This window comes from Octopus sinensis, linkage group LG9 (genome assembly GCF_006345805.1).
Source record: "Octopus sinensis linkage group LG9, ASM634580v1, whole genome shotgun sequence".
In the NCBI taxonomy this organism is placed as follows: domain Eukaryota; kingdom Metazoa; phylum Mollusca; class Cephalopoda; order Octopoda; family Octopodidae; genus Octopus; species Octopus sinensis.
In genome coordinates, this window is record NC_043005.1 from 96,326,843 (window position 1) to 96,332,842 (window position 6,000).

Genomic DNA, 6,000 nt, shown 5'->3' on the forward strand with positions numbered 1-6,000 from the left:
GGTAACCAAGCTACTTACCATACAGCCAACCCTGAGCCTATATATGTTCATATTGGTTTGAAACAAAGTTTTGTCTGGCAGAAATGAAGAGATCAAATGCGGGTAAGATAACAAGTCAATGAAAATAATTTTCCCACTCCATTCAAATGGACTTATGACCAAAAGTATACCGATTCTGACCATTACCATTAACAAGTTGAGTAACTGAAATTATGATCATATCTACACCAACTACATAAATAAGAAAACACAGGCTGATCTTTTCTGAGTTGTTTGTGAGAGCTGCACTATCTTGATTGTTGAAATGCAAATTGATTGGTCTGGTGTGTTAGTGAAGGGGCTTCTCATGAATTAAACAATATTTCATCATATATCTGTCACATTACAGAAGCATTTTATTCCTATTTCTTTACTGCCCACAAGGGGCTAGACACAGAGGGGACAAACGGATTAAGTTGATTATATCGACTCCAGTGCGTGATTGGTACTTAATTTATCGACCCCAAAAGGATGAAAGGCAAAGTCGACCTTGGCGGAATTTGAACTCAGAACGTAACAGCAGATGAAATACCTATTTCTTTACTGCCCACAAGGGGCTAGAAACAGAGGGGGCAAACAAGGACAGACAAACAGATTAAGTCGATTATATCGACCCCAGTGCATAACGTACTTAATTTATCGACCTCGAAAGGATGAAAGGCAAAGTCGACCTCGGCGGAATTTGAACTCGGAATGTAACGGCAGACGAAATAATGCTAAGCATTTCGCCAAGCGTGCTAACGATTCTGCCAGCATTTTATTCCTGGGCATGTAAAAGCATCCACCACACTCTCGGAGTGGTTGGCGTTAGGAAGGGCATCCAGCTGTAGAAACTCTGCCAGATCAGATTGGAGTCTGGTTCGCCAGCCCTCAGTCAAATCGTCCAACCCATGTTAGCATGGAAAGCGGACATTAAACGGTGATGATGACATGGAATTCCATACGATAAAGTATATTTCCCTTTAACTTTTATGTAACATGAAATCAACAGAAAATATGGCTTTACAGAATTCCAAATTGCAAAAAAGTTTTTTCTGGAACAAATACATGTGATACCTATAATTAAAACAACTGGTTCTATTAATGTCTTGTCACACTATAATCTTATATAAAGTTTAACATTTCAGTGTTTAAACTGGCCATATCAAACCCAAATATTCTGCCTGTTTTATGTCCAAACTCGCCAGATCTAGACTCTCACACCTTGCTCTTTTTCTTGTTTCAGTCATTCAACTGTGGCCATGCTGGAGCATCGCTTTTAGTCGAGCAAATCGACCCCAGGACTTATTCTTTGTAAGCCTAGTACTTATTCCATTGATCTCTTTTGCTGAACCGCTAAGTTACGGAGAGGTAAATACACCAGCATCGGTTGTCAAGTGATGTTGGGGGGACAAACACACACACATATATATACGGTGGGCTTCTTTCAGTTTCCATCTACCAAATTCACTCACAAGGCTTTGGTCGGCCCAAGGCTATAGTAGGTGCCACGCAGTGGGACTGAACCCGGAACCATGTGGTTGGTAAGCAAGCTACTTACCACACAGCCACTCCTGCGCCTACCCTACAACGCCATTCTAAAAATAATTAATCAGATCATTCAAAACTCAAAGCTATAAGGTGATGCATGATTAATTCAAAACAATGTAAATAAATAAACATTACACTTGACAGAGTAATCTGAATGCTAAAGAGTTACTTTGCAAAGTAACAAAACATTCATCAGTTGTTACACATGCGATTGACCATGACATTTTGGTACCAACCTACCTGAGCCACCCTTTTCTATGATTCTGACTTCCTGTTACTAAGTGATCTAAATTAAATAAATTAAAACTTGGCATTAAAATTTCACTTCTATTTATGTTCCAAACACCATTTTAATAAAAGCAAAGTTATTTTATTAAATTCTTCAAAAGCTGTGTATTTCAACAGAAATTTGGTAACAAAAGGGTTAAGGAATCTACAGTTAGAGTGGTCAGCCTAATTTAAGTTTTAAGTTTGCCAGGGATTGGTCTAGCATAATGGTGGTTCACAATACAAGTCACCAACTAGAAAGGCCAATCTAATGGCTCTTTTCTCTATAATATGTGAATGTTGCACATGCATAGCCATATGGTAAGAAACTGGCTTCCCAGGCACATACTTTCAGGTTCAATCCTGCTGCATGTTTTCTGAAGTCTTGCACTGACCAAAGCCTTGTGAGTGAATCTGGTTGACGGAAACTGAAAGAAGCCTGTTGTATGTGTTACTGTCTTGACTTCGTGTTGATAGTTGTGAAACAAGTGTTTCTGTAATGCAAGCAGTTTCCTCCATTTACAGTCTTATGTGAAAACATTTCTGGTCATTGGGGAAAATATTACCTTACTTGGAAGCAGTTGAGGGTTGGCAACAAGAGGGGCATCAGCATCTGGCCATAGAAGATTTGCCTCAACTAATTCCATGCCAACGTATAAAAGTGGATGTTAAAATGATGATGATGATATTACAACACTTCAAGTGGAACGTTAGAAGCATTGATCTCAGAGGACTTGTGAAGGTCATAAGTACTTCTCTTCCTTCCAGACTCAATAATCTTTTATCTTTTACTTGTTTCAGTCATTAGACTGCAGCCTTACTAGGGCACCACCTTGAAGAACTTTTTAGTTGTATGAATCGACCCCAGGACTTATTCTTGTTAAGCCTGGTACTTATTCTATCAGTCTATTTTGCCAAACCACTAAGCTATAATGACATAAACACACTGACACAGGTTATCAAGTAGCAGTGGGAGACAAAGACACATCATCATCGTTTAACGTCCGCTTTCCATGCTAGCATGGGTTGGACGATTTTTGACTGAGGGCTGGCAAACCAGATGGCTCACCAGGCTCCAATCTTGATGCCCTTCCTAACGCCAACCACTCCGAGAGTGTAGTGGGTGCTTTTTACGTGCCACCGACACAGGGCCAGTCAGGCGGTACTGGCAACGACCTCGCTCGAATCTTTTTACACATGCCACCGGCACAGGTGACAGTAAGGCGACGCTGGTAACGATCACACTCGAATAGTGCCTTTTATGTGCCACCGGCACAGAAGCCAGTTGGCTGCTCTGGCAACGATCTCGCTCGAATGGTGCTCTTGGCACCCTGTATTATTTGTATGTATGTCTGTATATATATATATATATATATATATATACATACATACATGACAGGCTTCTTTCAGTTTCTGTCTACCAAATTCACTTACAAGACTTTGTCGATCCGAGGCTATAGTAGAAGACACACCTGCCCAAGGTGCCACACAGTGGGTCTGAATGCAGAACCATGTGGTTGGGAAGCAAGCTACCACACAGCCATGTCTGTGGCTAGAAGTTAAAGAAAAAATTATTTTCTTACATTGTCCCAAGATACCCAACATTATCATTCTTTTAGCATCTGTTTATTATGTTGACATGGGTTTCACCTGCAGGATAGCAAATAGCTACGTATCTTAATTAGACACCATCTCTAAGACTTAACATCTTGAAATTTCATACCAAGACTTCTTCCTGTTCTATGGACACCTGGGAACAAATGTCAAAATGTCCACTTAAATTTATCGAAACAAATAGGTTAACATGTTCCATTCAACAAGTATACCTGTCTGGTAATTAGCTACAAACTGCATAGATGAAAAATCCTGACCTACGTTTAGTGTGTAACTGATGTTTAATTAAGTAAAGAATTAATTTTTCTTCAAGAATCACAGCTAAATGACTCAACAGGAGTTCTGTGTCATGAGGACCAAAGACTTGATGTGTTTCGTGTTGCATGATATGTGTGAGAGAGAATTGTGATGTCATAGGAGAGAAATGGGACTGCATGGATGATGGCTCACTTGCATTTAATGAGGCTGCAAAGAGAGAGACTTGGAGATGCCACTATGAAAGGTTGCTAAATGAAGAGAATGAATGGGAGAAAGATAGTCTGCTGAATGTTGGCCCAACAGGGAGCAGCTATCTGAATTGACAGTACCCTGGTAGATAAAGCAATTAAAAGTATGAAGACAAGGAAAGCCCCCGGCCCATCAGGAATCACTGCAGAGATACTTAAAATATCTGGCAGTTTGACTCTGCTGCCCTCATCTGTACCTCATGTTGGACTCAATTCATGCAGTATTGTGGAGAGGAGGATGCCTAGTTCCTTTTTGAAGACATCTACATCCACATTGTGTAGGTTTCTTATGTATGTATTTTGTATATATATATATGCATGAAGTGGTGAAGCACAACCTTCAAACTTTAGGCCTCACCAAGGAAATGACTAGTGACCGAAACTTTTGGAAATATGCTGTGCTTGAGAAGACCCAAATGAGACCATAATCTCGTGGTCTATGCCAGGGGCATAACCAGCCCACTTATGTATACCTTTTCCTCCTTTGGACACTAAAACTCTGCTTGCAAAGACCTGTTGAGGCAAGTGAAAGTGAAATCAAAGTCAAAATCAAATTCAATGACTGGCGTCCGTACTAGCGGGGTACAAAGAGCACTCTACGAGTGTGATCATTGACAGAGTGGCCCTTAAAAGGCACCATTCAAGTGTGATCGTTACCAGCGTCGCCTTACTGGCACTCAAACCCTGTGCTAGTAAGTGTTAAGAGCACTATCCGAGCATGATCGTTGCCAGAGTGGCTATCTGGCCTCTGTGCCGGAAGCACGTAAAAGACACCATCCGAGCGCGACCGCTACCAGCATCGCCTTGCTGGCACCTGTGTTGGTGGCATGTGTAAAAGATTCGAGGGAGGTCGTTGCCAGTACTGTCTGACTGGCCCATGCCGGTGGCACGTAAAAGCACCCACTACACTCTCGGAGTGGTTGGCGTTAGGAAGGGCATCAAGCTGTAGAAACTCTGCCAGATCAAGATTGAAGCCTGGTGCAGACATCTGGTTCACCAGTCCTCAGTCAAATCATCCAACCCATGCTAGCATGGAAAGCGGACGTTAAACGGTGACGATGATGATATGCATGTATGTATTTGTAAGAACCCTCGTCTGGACATTATGTTTGTAAATGACCATCAACATCATACAGGTGATGTTCATTTCCAGTGAAAAATATACCTAGTCATGGGGAAACTTTAACCTGTCTGGAAACAAATGAAGGTTGGCAATAGCAAGGGTACCCAGCTGTAGAGAAACTGTATCAACAAATTCCATCTGCCCATGCAAGCCTGGAAGTGGGACTGTTAAATGATGATGCAAGATTCACTTGCAACGCATTGGTTAACCCAGGGCTATAGTAAAAGATAATTGCTCAAAGTACCACACAGAGTGGGACTGAACCTGAAACCACTTATACTATACTACACATGCCAGTGTCTAGCCAAACCTATCAATTCACACCTCATATTAGCCATAGAATATACTCATTTGCATTATTTGAGAAGACCAGAGAAGAACTCTTTGATTCCCAGAGGCTTGCTCAATTCACATGGTTTCAACATTTTTCACATACTAAAATTTTTAGTCATTAAAGTTTCTTCAGTCAATTTTTTCTTATCTTAATATAACAGCAACTTCTTACTGTCTGCTTTGTATAAAGAGAGATTACCAACTAAGTTACTAGTAAATACCTATTACCTTGTTCCCATGCTAACCAAGCCACTCTATTTGCACCGGAACAACTTCAAAGCTCTTATGACAGAATACAAGCAGCAGAACTTGTCTGCTTCTTGCAACAACTGATCCTGTCATTCTAAGGTATTTTGTGCCTCCTGCTAACTATCTTGCATCTGGTGCATCTAAAATTCTTATTTCTTCTCAATGTTATCAATCCCAATTTATTTTTACTGCTTTCATTGTTGCTGAGTGCATAATTTTGAAGTGATTCCAACTAGTTTGTATTATATATGTTGAGAAAGACATCTTCCTATTATGATATTAAAAAGTCACCGAATAAGAAATATTTTTATTTTGTAAATAATAAATGATTACTAATAA